The following is a 20,117-nucleotide window of genomic DNA, read 5'->3' as shown; positions in this document are numbered from 1 at the left end:
TCACCGTCCCTGTCCATCACGACGATCGGAGGTTTCTGCAGTTTCGCTGGCGCGGCCGCCTTTGGCAGTTCACCTGCCTCCCTTTCGGCCTCAGCTCCGCTCCGTGGTGCTTCACCAAGCTGTTGAAGCCGGTCATGGAGTTCCTTCGGGCCCGCGGTCTTCGCTCCATCATTTATTTGGACGATATCCTCCTCATGGCCCAGGATATAGAGTCCCTGCGTCGCGATACTTACCTAGCGGTCCACCTGCTTCAGGACTTGGGGTTTGTCATCAACGAGGCCAAATCGGTTTTGGTCCCCGCACAGACTGTTCAGTTCCTCGGTTTCTCGGTAGATTCGGTGGCGTCCGTCCTCAGACTTCCCCGAGACAAGGTCTTGGTGATCAAGAAGGAGATCCGCAGGCTCCTTCGCGGTGGCTTGGTCTCGCTCAGGAACCTCGCCAGGGTTATTGGCCTGCTGTCCGCATCCATTCAGGCCATATTCCCGGCCCCTCTCCACTATCGGGCCCTTCAGCGTCTGAAGACGAGGCACCTTCGCGAGTCGGCCTCCTACGACACGATGATCTCCCTGTCGGACGAGGCCCGGTTAGAACTCCACTGGTGGTTGGTCCACATGGACGCGTGGAACGGCCGTGCCATTTTCGGGTCAAGTCCAGATTTTGTCTTAGACTCCGACGCAAGCCTGTCTGGTTGGGGAGCAGTTTGCGGGGATGTAGCTACCGGGGGTCCTTGGACCACGGAGGAGCGCGATCTCCATATCAATTGCCTGGAGCTCATCGCTGGCTCGTTCGCGGTCCGCAGCTTCATGAAGGGAGTCACCCATTGTTCCCTGGTGCTGCGCATGGACAACGTCTCCGCCGTCCGCTACATCAACAGGCTGGGGGGCTCCAGGTCCCGGCTCCTCACAGAGCTCACCAAGGATCTTTACCAGTTCTGTCTGGACAATCATTTGTCCATACGGGCGGAGTACCTGCCTGGCAAGGAAAACCTTGTGGCGGATTGGTTCTCCCGACATTGGAGGGACGTGAGCGATTGGCGCCTTCTGCCGAGCGTGTTCCACTCTCTCCACCTTTGTCGAGGTCCTCTCCATCTAGACCTTTTCGCATCCCGGTCGAATCGTCAGACGGAGGCGTTCTTCAGCTGGCTCCCAGATCCGCTGTCCTCGGCGGTGGATGCCTTCCTGCAGTCATGGCCTCTCCAAGGAGCATATGCCTTTCCCCCATTCAACATGCTGTCGGTCGTCAGGGTGTCTCAACTCTATTGATAGCACCCCTATGGAGGACTCAGCCGTGGTTCCCATTGCTTCTGGAACTGTCGTGCGCGGATCCTCTGATCCTTCCCTCGACCTGGGATCTGCTTCAGGATCCGGAGGGGAACCCTCATCCTCTTATCCTCCAGGATCGTCTGACGCTGGTGGCTTGGTCGGTTTCCGGGGTTCCTGGCATGTGCCGGGCCTATCGGAGTCAGCTAGAGACCTGCTCTGGGGCTCTTGGGCCCCAGGCACCCGGAGATCTTATCTCAAGGCTTGGAACGCCTGGTGTCGCTGGTGTCTGGATCGACACCTTGATCCCCTTACTGCACCTGTGACGGCGGTCCTTAATTTTTTGGCCCATCTTTTTTCCTTGGGCAGGTCCTACCGCACCATTAATTTGTTCCGTTCGGCCATTTCGGCTGCTCACGTTCCGGTGCAGGGTTTGGGTGTCGGTAAGGATCCGGCGGTCTGTCGTCTCCTTCGAGGTGTTAGGCTCTCTAGACCTCCGAAGGTTCGTTATCAGTCCTTCTGGGATGTCTCCCGAGTTCTCCATTTTTTGGAAGCTTGGCCGGATAACGATGGCCTGTCTTTCCGTCAGCTTTCCGCCAAGAGGGTGTCTCGGTCTCCGTGTCTCGTAGGACGAAGTCCAACTCTTCTTCGGTGTCCTACCCTTACTTTCCCGAGCGGCCACTCCTTTGTGTGGCCCGTTGTGTCCATTCTTATCTTGCCAGGTCGGCTCCGTTTCGGTCGTCCCTCTCAGGTCCGCTCTTCATCTCTTACGTACGTCCCTTTCACCCGGTCTCGGTCCCTACTCTTTCCAGATGGATTCGTTGGCTTCTCCTTTCGGCTGGCATTGAGGGCTCTTTTGGGGCACACTCGGTTCGTGGCGCGGCCGCCTCCGCGGCGTTGTCGGCCGGCTGTTCCCTCTCGGACCTGTTGTCGGCAGCGGATTGGTCCAGGGAATCTACTTTCCGGACCTTTTATTTCCGGGCACCGACTCACGCTGCCTTGGCATTGATTTAGGTGCGTTAAAATTGCAAAATACGAAGCCTCCTGTCTTGCTATAAAATTATGGATTAATCTAGCCTTGGTGCGAGTATTTTCCCCCCCTTTCTCGCTGTTCTGTCCCTCCCTTCTTTGTTTTCCTAGGGTGGCATGTTTGGGAGGTTATCGGGAGAATGTCTGTTTTTTGCTTTGTGCCTATGGATTTGTTTCATGCTTTGCATGTCTTTTGCTTGGTACTGTCATGTTCTCTGTATTTCAGGTCGTCCTCCGGTGGTGTGAGGTGTTCGTGCCATGGTGCTCCTGTTTTCTGCTCTGTCCTGATGGGATGTTGTTGCTGTCGTTTTCCGCTTCGCAAAGAAAGAGGAGGAGTTTCTAGAGCTGCAGACATTTATAGACTATTTCCTGTGTTCCTATTGGTTGTTTTATTGTTCTCTGTTAACTGTTTTGCTGCTGGAGGTTAACAGTAAAGAAGGTTTAATGCAAAATACTCGCCTCCTGTCTTTAATAAAATTTAGATTAATACTGCACCAAGGCTAGATTAATCCCTAATTTACCGCTATATATCTAAACATTAGAGAATGTAAACGGCTCTCTAACCATAGCTCTTAATACAAAAGTGCTCTTCTTTGAAATGTTGAGATGTATAGGAGTCATATTATTAAGCAGGCTGGGAACTTCCCTGCAACGCTACCCTAAAGGTCTCCCTATCGTCATTAGTACGAGACTTTAGAGTAGGTGGAGACAGACAGAAGCCTGGCTAATTGCTAGGTATATTGGTGGAATGGAGCTAACGCTGGAATTTTAATTGTACAGCACAATATGTCCCTGCCTAAATATCTCTTGCTGAAAAAACACAAGAAATATATTACATTTCATCGTAGCAATGCAAGCTCTTTGAATCAATTTATTGGTAAACCTTACCTTTTTGGTGTCCACAAAACATGTAACACAGTCATCAAAAAACTCAAACATATCCAAAATGACCCGAGGCCTCCTTTAGATTGTCTCCCTGGTCATCAGGTTTTGATTTATTGCTCTACCATCATTCTGTTTAGTTTCTAGATTTTTGCAGTAGTTGTAAGCCAGCCAAAAAAACCTTACATGTGTACCTTTTATTTCTCTGCACACACGTAACTTCTTTAACTGTGGTTTTATGTTACTCTGTGCTGTACTTTCCAGTTTAATCCCTTAAGATCATAAAGGGTTGCCAGATGCTTTCAAATACAGGGAACAGGTTGAGTCGGTCCAACTCTATAAACTTTTCTGTGTGAACAAGATTTAATGATGTCACTCAATAGCCACTGATCTTTGAAAAGTCATTTACCTTGAAAACATTCATAGAGTTGAGATTCATTTCAAAATATCAACCCCTTGTACCCTGAAGTGCAATAGAACTGTACAAGCTCCTAGTGAGGGGAAGTAAAAGCCACAGTACCAATAAATAATATTGATTTAAACTTAGGTTAATCATCTCCTTCAGCTCAGCATAGCTTGCGGAAACAAGCTGCCAGTTTCTACTAAAAGCACATCCAAATGCTGAAAATGTATATATATCCTTCGTTTACTGTCATAAACATAATTATTTTTCCAACATATACACTATATTATATTTAAAATGTTGCTTGTGGGATGTGAAAACTGAATATGTTAAATTAAAGCAATTGTATAACTTCTTGATGTCCTCGGGCTCTTACATCAATTCACAATGTTATTTTAAGTCATTTATTGATTCCGGGATCATTCTTCAACTTGCCCTTATGAGTATCTTGAGTGCAGGTTCATCAATTAAAATTGCAGGTATTAAAAATAATAATATTGGTATTTCCCTTTGTTACATACTTAGTCGGATTTTATCCTAATCTTAATGATAATAATTGATCTTTAAAGTTGTGGGGAACTTTAAGCCAAATTGTTTAAAGTTCATAGAGAGAACTACTGTCCTTTTAAGGGGTATTAGTGGGAAATCTTTAAATAATTACAGTGCTCAATAATCCACTTTTAAAGGAAAAAAAACACCTATTATTATTAGCAATTAATATTTTGCCAAATTAGGTTTGCCAAACATGAATTAAACAGGACCAGCTTAGTCCTTCTTGCTTGAGAAACTTCATAATGAATAGTGAATTTCCCTTTATTTCTTTTCTCAAATAAATAAAATATAAACAGATTCACAATATTCACAAGTATATATCCTGATTAGCCCCCCCCCCCCAGTGTCTGCTAGGAAAAAAAAAAAAATCACCATAAACCCCAAGTGAGTTGGAACTCCTTCTTTTTCTTTTTTGATTCGCCACTTCTATATTGTTCGTATTTTTTAATTTGTTCAATCATATTTAACCACTGGGCTAATACGGGGGCTCCTTTATCAAACCATTTCCTCAGAATCAATAGTCTCCCTAGAAAAATAAAAATTCTAAAAAGTTTGTTTAACCTGCCAAACTGTTCCACATCTCCTAGGATCGCAACCTTTGGATCCATTACACCATAACAACTAAATTTACTTTTCACAAAAAATAATATGTCATCCCAAAATTTTTTAATCATATCACATTCCCACCACAAGTGCAATAAACCCACGTTAAGGTCCCCGCATCTGGGACAATCTGCATTATCTCTACAGTTAACCTTCCATAGCTGGTGCGGGGAGTAATAATTTTAAGTTGTGTAAATTGATATTCTTTATTTGCAGTGCAACACCCTGTGTTATTTAGAATACGGTTCCAAGAGGCCTCATCAATAACACCAATCTCCCCTTCCCATTTCCTTTTTATCTTACCTCAGAACCCTATATCCATTTCTCTAAGAAGTGTTTTATAAAAAATACTAAGTGTCTTCTTCTCTGTGACTCTTTTCTGAAAAAATTCAAACAGCTCATGTGTCTCAACCTCAAAAATCTTCTTATTTTTCATGCAATTATATGCGTGAACTAATTGGTTATACCAAAATTTATGTCCGTTTTCCAACCCGTGTTCAAATTTAAGATCCTCAAAGTCCTTAATATGACCAGCGATAAACAGCTGTCCAACAAAACTAATCCCTTTTTTTAATCCAAAAATCACTCCCTAAACCCTTGTGAAACTCCTTAAATTTTGAGTTATACCATATTAGTGTGTTGGGTAAACTTCCCTCAATTTTACAAATACATTTAATTTCCTGCCACACTTTTCTATATAACTTCACCAAAGAGGTATTATCAAATTTCCCTTCCAACTGTAGACCTGCCTCCAACATTTCCATGGGGTTAGAATTCTAACAGAATCTGAATTAACCCCCCATTTCAATTTCAGGTTCTGGGTCTTCTTTGCCAAGAAATGTAATTTGAAATGGGGTAACACAACTTTAAATTTGATTTAAGACAGCTCATTATAGTGGGACAAACTTGCTTTATTACATTGGAGAAATTTATTTTTGGAAGCCATTAATATAGTTATATACAATGCAGTCAAATTGTATCACCACTATTTTGGAGACCAAAAAGATGAAATAAAAAGGCAATTCAAATATATAAATATATATATATATATATATATATTTATACTCTATATACCTCATATCTCGTTGGTTCTGTAAATTTGGTAGAGCCGTGTCATAATTGCCATGTTGATTATTACTGCAGGTAGAAATTAAAATACTGTTGCACTGATTGTATAAAGAGAATGATCATTTGCTAGGTATGCTGTGTTCTGAAAGTTGCAAGGACTGATAATTATATGAAAATACTTTTCTTTCATTCAACGAAGCCAGCATATAATTAAATTCATCAGTGTCGCTGTAGATATGATTGTAAACTTTCACAGAGGAAAACATTTTTCAAAATAAGATACACAACTAGTTTTTATAAAAGCTGCAATTTTGATTCCATTTGTTCAGTATGAACTTTTTTGACTTCATCTTTCTTTTCGAAAAATACATCCAAATTATTTTGCCAGTCAGTTTAACTACATGTCAGCAATGTCCAGTTTTGTACACAAGCCCAATAGTCACCATAGTCAATTTTCCAGTAACCAGGACAAGGGTAACAGACCTACATTAAAGCACATTTCTAGGTGCATGTTTACTTATTTTATACACGATACATTTTTTCCACTATATTGCTATAAATTGAGTAAAAATAAATAAATAATTAATTGTTTGATTTTACATGTGAACAACTACATTCTTATTTCGCCAAATAAATTACACTATAAATATATTGTACAAACTGCAAAAGGCTACAAAAATGCCAGTTCTCAAATTAACTGTTTGGTATCTAGAGCTCCAGGCTACAGATATTTTTAGATACTTTTAAAACATAAAGACAAGATAGTGTTCACTGGAATTGTACAGCATTGTTAATGCTGTAAGTAAAAATAATACTGCTGTGCAGCAAATGTTCTCATTTGGCCTCTTGGTAGGTTCATTTGGCTATTCTTGTCACCTGGCCTGAAAACTGCCAGCCTGCCCCTGGCATAAGGTAGCTATATTTTTATCCATTAAGTAATTATTTTAGTAGTAGCGAAACTCCAATATATTAGGATATGGATCCACTGGGACCCACATAAATATTATAGGCGACATTAGATGCCCCAATCCTATCATAAACAATATAACAGTAAATAAACGGACATATGTGGGCATGGTGTATTTGTACTGGAAGCACCGGGTGCTGCCAGCCTTTTGATCCCGTAGAGGTGGGTTGATGTGTTTCCGTTCTATATTCTTTAATATGCCCAGTGTTACAGTCGTGGAGACTCATTCTCCAGAAGTGTTTTCAGGATAAATATTATTAGGAAAGTCTAAATAATCTCAATGATTGCTTGGGGGAGAAAAGAAGGTTGGGATATGACAATTACAATTGTATACCACATACAGTACATATAGGTTATAGCCTACAATTGAAGGGTCAGACTTTACATTACAGATCGGCAGCAGATTCCACAGTGCTATTACAATAGTGGACAGTGAAAATTCACAATTCAGAATATTCAATTTGATAATAAATCTACTGCACAGTAATACATTCTGGCTCAGAACTGAGAGAGGGCTCTGCTCCTGCAAGCTTACAATATATTAGGCAAGGAAGCTTTACTTTTCTAAAAGTTTGAAACAGCCTCTCAAAAGAATTGGTAGAGGTTAATATAGTGAGGAAATGTAAACATTAATAGGATAAGAATGGCACACATCTGAAATGGAACACAAGACCAAGGTACTTGATAGGCCAAATGGTTCATTTGTGTTCATAAAATGTTTCTATCTGGCTCCATTCTTGCACATTGTGCAGCTCCATTGTCTGTGTGCCTCATTGCAAAACAGCGCAGAGCAACTGTGGTTCATGCTGACACCTCCATCTTTAAGTTTTGGTACAACCTCTATTTTGTATAAAGCATCTTTACATTCGCTAACAAAATTTAAAAAATACCCTTTAACTATTGTAAATACTTGATTGGCTTTGAATCAAATGACACTAAATGCAAAATAAATCCCTTGACTGAAAACAATGTTTTCATTCAGAATTGGATTAAAGATTTATAGATTAAGAATTACAAGCCTTTTGTATGCAATATGATAATTCTCACAACAATGTAATCATTTACACAACAAAAAATATTAAATTAAAAGATCTTTATTAAAGCACGTACAAGCAATCTAGTAAAATTAACCGGTTTAGACAGTTGCATGACAGCTATTACAAGAAAGTCGGATACACAAAATGTATAAGTTATTAGACTTGTGCATTGGATTTGTACAAATTTGTTTTTTTAAAGAAAATTGACTGTTTTGTACATTTGTAAGAATCCCTGAAAATGAGGGTAATCTCTGTCGAAACTAATGATAACGAACTGCAAAACTGTGAAGATTTTGTTTAATTAATTTGTTTGCCTGCTATGGATAAGTCATCCCTCTAACACATTTTGAGGAACGGTTGCCAGTAATTACAAGATGTTGCTTTGTCTGGGGTCATACAACCTTAAACAAGCTATGATTAGCATTTTGGGCAGAATTTCCAGAAAGTGTGGTTAGGGTTTAAAGTGGGTACATGTGTTAAGCATTCAGGTGCTGCTTATTAAGTATTAGCCAATGCAAACTCCACAGGAAACAATCAAGGGCAGGGTGCAAAGGATTACTTACAGCAAAAGGACAAAAAGGCTATAGTTAACCATTGCAATGCTGTATATATTTATACTGAAAAACCTAACCAACCTCAGATTACCGAGGTGGCACAGGTAGGCTATTTGAGGGGCAGAGGTGGCACAGGCAGGCTGCTTAAGGAGCAGAAGTGGCACAGGCAGGCTCTTTTTGGGCAGAAGTGGCATAGGTAGGCTGTTTAATGGCTCAGTATTAAGTGATGGCAGTTATGCTATACCACAGTCAATGTCTGGCACAGTATATAGTGATGGCAGTTATGATATATTACTGTCAATGTCTGGCTCAGTATACAGGTATAGCAGTTTTGCTGTACCAACGATAATGTCTGTCTTAGAATATAGTGATTGCAGTTGTGCTGTACTATAGTCAATGTCTGGCTCAGTATAAAGTGATGGCACTTATATCATCATAGACGTAAATCATAGATGGGTTTGTCAAGACATCAGCTGAACTCAGCTTTTTATTTCTTCTGTAATTTATACAGTGAAGGAAAAAAATATTTGATCCCTTGCTGAATTTGTATGTTTGCCCACCGACAAAGACATGATCAGTCTATAATTTTAATGGTAGGTTTATTTGAACAGTGAGAGACAGAATAAAACCAAAAAAAAATCCAAAATAAATTGATTTATATAAAATTATAGACTGATCATGTCTTGGTCAGTGGGCAAACATACAAAATCAGCAGGGGATCAAATGATTTTTTCCTTCACTGTATGTATATATATATATATATATATATATATATATATATATATATATATATGTTAGTAGAAGCATTGTTAAACACATCTTTTTCCCTATATATATAACAGGCACACTTGGGAATAACATTTCATAAACATATATGTATTTACAATAAATGTGTTTACTTCAGAGAATAAAGATACATCTCATAACACGACAAAATGGCTAAAATAATTTAATTGCTTCCAGCTTGATATGAAAGTTAGAACGCAATTTGTACGTAGGACGAATGAAACTCAATACTATCTGCAACAAGTGGATAAGTAAACATGGACTGTTTGCTTTTCATGTATTATTTAAGCCTTTACCTCCTGCGATAGTACAGCAGTGGTTTAGTAACCATGAGCACAAAGCAAATTTACTAGACTGAACTGTACTATTCTGTAGCTTGTAGACTAAGGGAATTGAGCATGTCTCACTACTGTTTGCACCCCAACAAACAAACAAACAATCTCAAACAGGCATATAGACTGCCTATACACACACATACACTGCTCATGCATTGTCTATATACACACACACCTGCCCATAAACACACATATACACTGCCCAGGTACATACATATATATCACCCTTACACATGAAACAGTGCCTCCAGGTTAAATGTGTGTTACAGGGAATCGTTCTATTCTTTTTAGGCCCAAAACTGTAATAGTATGAATAGACATACACACATATACACTACCCTTACACAATATACACTTGTCTGCTCATGCACACACATATACACTACCAATACATGCGCATATACACTGCTCATACACACATTGACTGCCCATAAACAGATATACACTGCCCTTACACACATGCCCTTACACACATACATACACATGCAGTTATGCTTGCATTGTTACACAAAAGCCACACCTCACATACACGCACTTTAAAATACAAACACACACTCTCCCCTTTCTCATTACCCTTTCCCTCTTTCTTTATCTCCATTGTTTCTTTTTATCGTTCATATTCTTTATGTGTCTCTTATTTCCCCCCTTTCTTATTATCTCCCTCATTTTTCTTTTTTCATTATAACCTCCATTTCTTACAGTATCTCTCCTTTCTCTTTATCTTTCCTCTCCATTCTCTCTCTCATTTCTCTTTAGCGCCCTCCTTTCTCCATAAGCTCTTACTTTTTCCCTCTGCTCCCTTTTCTCCCTCTGCTCCATTCTTCCCATCTCTTTCCTTTCTCTCTCTGCCCCCATTTTCCAGATTTCAATAAATTTTTTCTCTGCCCTCCAGAATTCTCCATATCTCTTTGCTTTCTTCCTCATCCCCCATTCTCCCCATCTCTTTCCTTTCTCTCTCTGTCCCCATTTTACAGATTTCAATAAATTTTTTCTCTGCCCTCTACAATTCTCCATATCTCTTTCCGTTCTTCCTCACCCCCTATTCTCCCCATCTCTTTAATTTCTCTATCTGCCCCCTTCTCACCATTTGTTACCTTTCTCCCTCTACTTTCTTCTTCTTTATGCTCTCAGCAACAATTACAGCCCACAGTTTTAGGGAGGTCTGAAGCGGACATCTTCAATGAAACTAACCAAACATCTTGAATGTTGCTGTTTTATTATTGAATACAGCTGAAGATAGTCTTGATATGTTCATGTTACTGTTAATTTTGTATATTCTTGATTACATTTTTTTGGCTAATTTTGTATTCATTCCACATTGTAATTGTGCTACAAAATCAGCTGGTAATCTATAAATAAAACATGATAGATAGATAGATAGATTGTTTTTCTATTTTTCGTTACCAACAGTAAACTTTACTTTTAATTGTTAATCACCGTAACTAATTGATCAAAGCTTAGAAGCTTCACACTATGACTTTTTAAGGAAAAAATAGACGGTGTAATAAATAACACAGAGCCAGGCATGATAATTAAAACATGTTTTTTATTATAGTAATTTGCCTTACAGAAAGCACAAGTTGTGATTAAGCTTGGTGATTATCAAGTACGCAGTAAACCTATTATTTGTGGTGACTGAAGGTGTTCTTTGTTACAAAATTCTTGCTGAGATGACAAAACCTGAGAATAACTTGGACATAGAAAAAAATGATTCTAAACTTGTTCCTGCTAGTTATTACCATCTGCGTAGAATTCTGCCGTTTTCTACAAGTTATAACAAGTACATAAGTCAGCATCATAAAAATGTCTCTCCTTATTTTCTACAACAAACCCTACAGTCATTCATACTTTATTTCTGTCTTTAATGTTTCACATTGCATCAGTCTGAATGGTTATATAGTATTCAAAACTGTAAAGAGTATGTGCATGCATTTTTTAGTTTGTCAAATTTATATCTTTACGACCCTTTTGTGCCTTTACTATATAATAAAATGCAATAAACAGGACAAGCAGTCATAAGCTAAGTCATAATTTGATTGCTTAACAGATTCACTAATTTCCCATCATCATAAAATATAAAAAAAAGTCTTATTTTCTAGAAATTTCTTAGACTTTAACCATAGCAAAAAATATTATTTATTCTACAGGCCCATATATGCTACTTTATAAAAAAAACTAACAAGTCATAAAACTTTGTAGTAGATCTGAAAAAAGTTATTTGAGTAAAGAGAGAAAAGAAACATTTATTAACATAAACCGCTGCCATTAAACTTTCAAGCATAAACAAGCATGAGCTGTTTTGTAACATTTAACACTGTTGTGAATGGTTTCTCCCAGCGATACTCAAACAAGTTCTCATGGATCAGTAACATTTAAGTATTTCATGGTTACCATACTGTGATGAAATAACAATATCCATGGATGTGGACCACTGGTGGCCCTGGAGGAAACAAGCCATTACCTTCTTCTTCAAATACAAAAAAAGGATAATGTCCTATTATGTTTCGCATTAGTTTGTTGTATTTTGTCTCTTTATTAACAATATATTGTCATCTTTATCACCATGGTAATGTTGTATGCAGGATTAGATTACATTCACATTAGAAACAGACAGGTCAATATATTTATTGTAGTTTCCCTTTAAAGGTGCTGTTCCATTTAGACAAATCATCAATTGCACTCTCTAGTATGCTAAACAAATAAACCTTAGCAGAACTGTCATTTAAAATAAAAAAGCAACACAGAAATCCTTAAGAAGCTGTGTCAATGGTTATGGCAACAACCTATCCATGCCTGGAAAACTAACTCATTTCTGGGAAAGTTTTTGATATTCAGCTGATAATTTCAACCAAATAAGTGGCACACCATCTTTAATGTAATTAATGTATTAAGATACATTTGCAATATGATTTAAAACAAACAGTCCTCTCAAGCCAAATAAAATAAAAAGCCTGGAAACAATTTGTTCTACTGCTCCTAATCCTATCCTACAAATGAATCACTTGCAACGTGAGGGGTTTAGTGTTGAAAAAAATAAGGCATCAGTAGTATTAATATCACATACATAGGGAAACTTGAAAAAAAAAACACACAAAAAAAGGCAAAATGAAATTGGTATATGGATGCACAAAAACATTTATATATATTTATACACATATATATGTATTGCTTGCATCTCTGTAATATCATAATTTAATGACGATATGGCTATGGTATCTGCTTAGGATCAAACTGGGATGAGTTGCCATATAGAACAATTGGGTTTATTTTACCACATGTGCTTGCATTGTCCATTCCAATACAAAAAATATAGACTACATATGGGGCCCAACAGCAGAGGTTTGTCCAGGGCCCCATTCACTCCATCTTCAGGTGCAAAAAAAATCTATGACACCAATAGCAATACCCAAGAATACGACGTCATGTGCCAACCCTTTTTGTTACTACTACAGAGTAGCCTTACAAAGGGAACGGGAAAATTATGTTCTTTTCTCTGATAAATCCTAGGAAGGTCCTTCAGACACACTGAAAGTTATACAAAGTGTTGGTTGAAGTACATTGTTGATAGCTATTAATGGATATAAATATTCTTGTCCAAAAAATAAATGAATATGGGGAGGCTGAAAATATAAAAGGGTTACAAATAGCATTCTCATTAAAAAATAGATCGGGTCAGTGCTTTTATGAAACCAACTTACAAATATACGTTTGTTGGATTTTATGAGCCGATCCTTCCCAAGTAACTGTAAATTATGCCATAATTTACAATGTAACTTACATTTTTCAGGTGAATAAAGCTATCCATTTTTAAGACACACCTCAATAGATTTGTTTAAAATTGTTTTCATGAAGAGCAAAGAAAGGACTCTGTGCTGTATAAATTTGAGGTATACAAATGAAAATGCCAGTGTAAGTCATAAAGACAATTACTGTATGTTACCACCAAACACCAAGCTCAAGAACTCTCATGACATATGATTCAAAGTACCAATATCAGATTTTCTTCACTTAAGTGGTATTAGTGAGATTCTGGTTATGCATTCCCTCATCCCAAATATACAGAAATATGCAAGCACACATTTTCAGATCACATCCTCAGGTCATATTTACAGCCTTTTTATTCTGTGATCTATTTTACCACATTCAGCTTTATATACTTCACAAAACATAATCATTTTGTAAAAGTGCACATACTGGAAACACAACAAACATGTCTGATTTTGCTCTCTTCCAGATTCAAAGGTCATGTCTAGGTGCTCATTCTTCTGAACCTTTCTGTTGCCTTTGACACGTTCATCATGATTCACTGTTCTTTTTGGGATATCATGTATCGGTACATTATCGTTTGGATCACATCATATCAACAGGAATTCTCTGTAGCTTTCTCTGCAGGGACATACATATTACAGTTTCTATTCAGTCCTTGGCTCTCTGTTTTTCACTCTTTATACCATCTATATGAAGATACCTAATTGCCATCTCATAATCTCTCCCCATCTCTTCTGTCCTCCATGACCAAATGTTTTTTTCTCATACCCACCCCTGTATGTAGAAAGGTTTTTACAGCAGGTAAAAATGGGAAGATTAGATGAGCTAAATTATTCAGATCTGCCACAAAATTATATGTATCTACATTAATTGTTCATAACCATTAGCAGCACCACTATCCCTCATACCAAGCCATGTGTCACAGGGGCATCTTTCATGCTATCATCTCATTCATCAACCACATTCATTCAGAATGACATGCTCCTTACATCTAAAAATGGTTGACTACATCTACCCCTTTATTACTTATGATGTGTTTTCTTGACTTCTATGACACCCTAGGTTGATATTTCCCTTTTTTTAACTATCTCAATCTATGCAAAATGCAGCTGCTAGGTTAGCACATTTGTTGGTCCACTTTGTAAAGCCCCCCGCTGATTTACCACATTTTATATCACAGTCCTAACCAACAAAGCACTCATGATAAAATATTCTCCTATATGGCCTTTGTGCTGTAATCTTAGTCTGCTGGTTTTCTCTTCCCTTATCACACCTTTACTTTACATTTACAAGACTTACTCCCCCAACCTTAGTTGTCCCAAAGACGGTGTATTTACTAGTGGTGCTGTCCAGGACAGTGTCCCCCAACTGCCATCCCAATCCACAGAGGTAATCCTCTTCTTGTGCAGCACAACCTCTTTATGTAGAGCTTGGATGGTCCATAAGATATATTATTAATAATGCATTTGGACAACAAAGCTACAGGTACGATTATGAAACCATTACAGACAAATTATAGAACAATCGATAACAAGAAAGCTAGCCATGCCTTTAGCAGTACAGCAAAGTAAAGTTATTTCAAGAGTTTGTAAACAAGTATTTGATTTCTTCAAGAAAAAGAAACATTTTAACCTTTATGTAGCAGGGGTGACAGCAGACCATGGATACATGAATGCAGAGAGTTTCCAAAACTATTGGTAGCATTGATGCAAAAGTTGCTTTTTGCTACTCTTTAAATCCCAGGACATTTCCTTTGAGGTCAGCTTGAAGTTCTGACCACCAGCTGATGGACAATATGAGTATCATTGTTAGGTCAAAATAACAAAATGAAGAATTTATTAAAGGAATAGAGGCTTCATATTATTTTAACTCAATAGCAAAAATAAACTGCAAAACAAAGACATTGGGTTAAGAAAAAGAACGGTATTGATAGATAAATAAATAAATACAGTTTGGCCTGGACTGATGAGATAATATAATATAAAAAAAACTAAACAAAATGATAATTGCATGATTAACATAAATTACACATTTATAAAATATATTCAGTGTAAACATATTTTAGTAAAACATTTGTGTAGAATAAATGTAAGAGCATAAATAATGTGGCGACACCTGGTGGAGCGAATATGTTAGTGCATTGATGGTAATTGAAGTGTATCTTCAAAGCAGTGGTACCACTACAAACTTAGAGGGGTCACACTGAAGAAAAATCCTCTAATAAAAAAAACCTATTGTGGGGAAAAAAACCCTGGTAAAATTGTTAGACTGCGTCAGGGAAGAGGGGTAATTTGAAAACATAAAAGCCTAATGGATACATATTTTTTACCTCCGATATAAATTGATATACTCACCGACTTGATAAATAACATATGATGAGCAAAACCATTTATGAGAATTTACTCTCAATCCCCTCTACCAGACCCCCACAAAAACAAAGCAAAAAAGATGTGGAAGAAGATATAGAGGTGGAAGTAGTCGGCAGAAGTGGAAGTGATCAGTAGAAGCTGAAGTGATCGGTAGAGATTGTTGGGAATCAAAAGAGAGCATAAGAGAAAGAGCGGACAAGAATGAGTGTGCAAGAGAGTTAAAATATGAGAATGTTGAATGAGAGTAAGTTTGGTCACCCGATTTGGTTCACAAGCACAAAATGCCCCTGCATTTTCTGCCAAAGTGAATGGGCACGGAACAAAATCCATTGCTCGAAAACAAAAGGGTGGAAAACAAACTGAAAAATTCCTCCAAATCGTTTTTGGCCCATCTGCACATGTTTAATCAAGTAATATTTTGTCTCGTTCAATGTTTTTGCTGAGATCATATAATTATTATGTGACACAGGACACAGACTGATAGGATGTATAAACCTAAAAGAAAGCCTCCAGAAAATGTAACCTTCAGTGGCAAGAAAATGACAGATCTGCAAGGATTATTTCCTGTATAAATGCGCAGTATTTGTGAGCTCATTATGAGTTCTAATGCTTAACTATCCTAAATTTATAGCTAGCAAGCAGGGCCTACTTTACTATAGGTATAGGTTTGTCTTAGTCCGTCAATTCTAGTTTTCATTTACGATCTCTACACAGTAAAAGGTTTTACCACCTCCCTTGTCCAAACCAATTTTACCAGTTGACTGACAATATACCACAACATATTCTCTCTCTCTCTAAATTCCACGTAAGCATTAGCATCAATCTGGAGGAAAAAGTGTGATCAATCTTTAAAAAAATATATTTTTTGATAATCTGTTTTAGTAATGTTACAGTACATAGTGGTCAAGCTTTGTAACAGCTCTTGTACATGACATATCAAAAGAAAAATCAATAACATATTACAGTGCTCTGTCAGAATGTGGCAGATCTAAAATAATAAGAATACAAGTAATACAGAAAATACAAGTCTATATAGCCCTATGTTGTGAATGTGGCAATGCAAAAAGTGCTCAGCAGCTGTTGTTCAACTGAAAATCAATATTGGTTGTAATAAAAGATTGCTCTACTCCAAAAGCTTAAAAAAGACAAAACAAACCTTTTCAATAAATAGCCTTTGCCATTCCACGATCATAGCACTGCTGAAATTTTAAAAAAGCAACTATTTGGTGTATTGTAAAAAAAAACAAAAAAAAAAACCATAATGGAGCTCACACACGCTAACAATAAGAAACCAGACATCAAAGTCAAATAAAACAATTTCACGTGGATATTCCATTTTCCATTACTATTTGATAAAGCTCCAATAATACAATTCTTACACATTTTTTAATCTTCACTGAATTAAAGCACACAGAACAGCGAAATGATTATATTCTTAACCTGATATTGGATAGTTCATTGGTTATGATGATCTGATTACATTGCTGGAGTTTGTGACTCCATTTTGATCCAGATAGTCAAGATCCATTCAACGATTTGAAATGAAGCTGACGCTTTATTTGGTAGAGGAAAAATGGCAAATCTGTACAGGACAAAGTTATGAGAAACTGGATAGTTTGCTTCCCACATACCTATAATTATCAATTTAAACAAACAACAAATATTATACAATGAGAATTATAACGAGCTTTTTTATTTCAACCCTAAATCACAAGCAACAGTTACTTGGATATTGTAATATTTTCATATGTATGTTCCAACCAATCACATAGCAGTATTCATGTGATCTGTATATAACATATGTACCGTAATTGCGCCTCAAATGTTCTGAAAAATACCCCTTCGTCATATATAGAGGTCTGACTGCAAGACTAAGATTTAGATCTCCCGCGGAGCTGCAGTGGACCTGGATCCTCCTCTCTGGCAGCCAGTGGACATCTACACGATGCGCACTTCAGCCGGGGCTTCTATGACAGAGTGCCGGCGTGACATGACCTTCCGGTGCCCCACCATAGAACCCCCGGCGGAAGTACCGCCCAGCAGCGGCAGAGGTTGTCTACGCACATAGTGCCCTTGAACGATGAATGTACATGAAGGAATGTTTTAAGTACTTTTCACGGCCCTCCCTGGCATACTAGAATGTCCCTAAAACATGATGAATAATGCAGTATGCAGATCCCCCCGATGCTGTTCCAAGCAAGGACACCCCAAAAAATAAAAGGGGCTTATTAGCTATGATATGCATTTTTTCTATATTATGACATTTTGTGTCTCTCTTAACTGGCTAGCATATATAGACTTAGCAATACCTAATGTTGTTTTTTTCTTTAAGTTGTTGGGCTTCATGGTTTCCTTAGTAACATCCTTCATAAACCTGTTTTTTCATAAAAGGAAATAAATAGTTGTTTAATCCTTGTTGACCTTGTTGTTTGAAATACACAGATTTGGTGGATGTTTTTTTCCACTTTAAGATGTAAATGTATGTAAATATTTCTAGTTACACATATATATATATGCTGTATATACAGTAGACTTGGGCGCCGGACAACTCTTTGTGTTTGTCTTTGTGTTCGTCTTCGTCCGGGAAGGTTCGGTTCAAGCGAATATTCGTGTACATTCTTCGTGTTCTTCCTTAGTTTTTTTGCCGTTTTTTGTAGAAGGGTTTAATACAGGGTTAACACGGTACATACTAAGTAGCTTTGGCTTCAGGATTTTAAATGTCTGTACGAGGAACTTAATTGGTTGCCTGCAGGGGCCTCTTCTGCCATCAACCAATTAAGTACACCTGTACATCATTGGTTGAAGGTAGACGAGCCCCCTGCTGATGACCTATAGAGTCGCTTGTACAGACTTTTAAAATCCTGGTGCAGTAACTTGGCCGGGAGAGACCACTGGTATGAACGACCGATAAAGACACTTGTACGGACCTTTAACTGTTGGAGCAGGGAGACCATGGTCTCCCCAGGTCAAGTCAGGAGTTAAAAAGGCTGAGCGAGTGAGCCTATTGGTCGCCTGCAGGAGCCTCCTCTGGCATCAACCAATTGGCCGGGAGATGATTGAGATTTAGGTGATTGAGACTTAGGTCCCTGGCTATCACTTCTCCCTGTAAATGTCCCTTAACCACATCTTATTCCTAAACCTAAATTATATTCCACAAATAAGCCTAGTATTTTTTATTATTTTTAGTAGTAATAAATCAGAACTACCATAGTCAATGTCATTCTGAAAATATTAATCAAACATTCCATTATGTTAAATTCCCCGTTACCTAATATATCAGTGATACAGTTACTTAAGAAAAATTGTATATATTGCATATAATATGCATAGCAGCTTACTTATATAAGGTTAAATAATGTGGTCAAATCTTGTTATAAAAACGCATCACAATTTCTCCTGGAATTAATGGAATATAATAATGTCTCTGAACTATTTATACCATATACATAACTTTTTTAATATTTTTACAGCAAAGTGGAAAATATTTACTCAACTTAAAAGAACTTAAAAGTAGGTATGCCTCCATTAATAAAATGTGTGCTTCATATTTGCATAAAGAGCTCCAAGAATAACAAGCACATTTTCTGCTTGCTAAAATTTGGAACTCTTAAAAAGGAATTCAGCATTCTCCTTGCATACAAACATTTCATTTATCTCTGCAGGAGGTTATGATGTTCTCAACTTCACTGCATTTAGAGATTTGCCAAAAGCACAAATGTGTTTTAGGGGTCAAGCCTTGCATTGTATATAAGTGATTAGTTTATACCTAAGATGTCCATATATCCAATATATACCATATTTGCTCAAATATAAGACGACCCACCAAAATTTGAATATTAATTCACATTATTTTATTAAAAACTATGATTGAAAAAAACATTTTTTTTTGTTTTTATTTCCTATTATTTGCCACTCTGGCCTTGTTATGCACATCTGCCCCCCCGATATGCCTTATAACCCCTTATATGCCACTCTGCCCCCAGAAATGTCCTATACCCCCTATATGCCACTCTGCCTCCTTAATAAGCCATGCACCCAGAAAATCATTTTAATCCCCTATTTGCCACTCTGCCTCCCCATGCCACTCTAAACCCCCTAGCACTCTAACCCCCCTGACTTACCAGTACATCCCTTTACTTGTGACCCATGTTCAGAATCCCTGGTGTCTAGTGGGGCAGTTGGTGGAGGTCTGTGCGACGCAGACCTCCGTGGCTGGCGGCCAGCACTTCCAGTGCTCCACCATAGAAGCCCCGGCGGAAGTGCCAGCAGCAGCAGAGGTTGTCTGTGCGCATCCCGCAAACGTTCACCGGCTGCTAGATGCGCACAGACAACCTCCGTCATAGAAGCCCCCAGAGGAAGTGCCGGCAGCAGAGGCTGCCAGAAAGGAGAATCCAAGGTCCCCTGCAGCGCTGTGGAGGATATGGATCTTCCTCTTGTAATCAGACCTCTATTTGAGATCTGATTAGAAGACAACCTCGAATTTAAGACGGGGGATATTTTTCAGA

This window comes from Sceloporus occidentalis, unplaced genomic scaffold (genome assembly GCF_023333645.1).
Source record: "Sceloporus occidentalis isolate IW3139 unplaced genomic scaffold, rSceOcc1.0.p SCAF_61, whole genome shotgun sequence".
Classification (NCBI taxonomy): domain Eukaryota; kingdom Metazoa; phylum Chordata; class Lepidosauria; order Squamata; family Phrynosomatidae; genus Sceloporus; species Sceloporus occidentalis.
Note: the sequence above shows the minus strand (reverse complement) of the source record.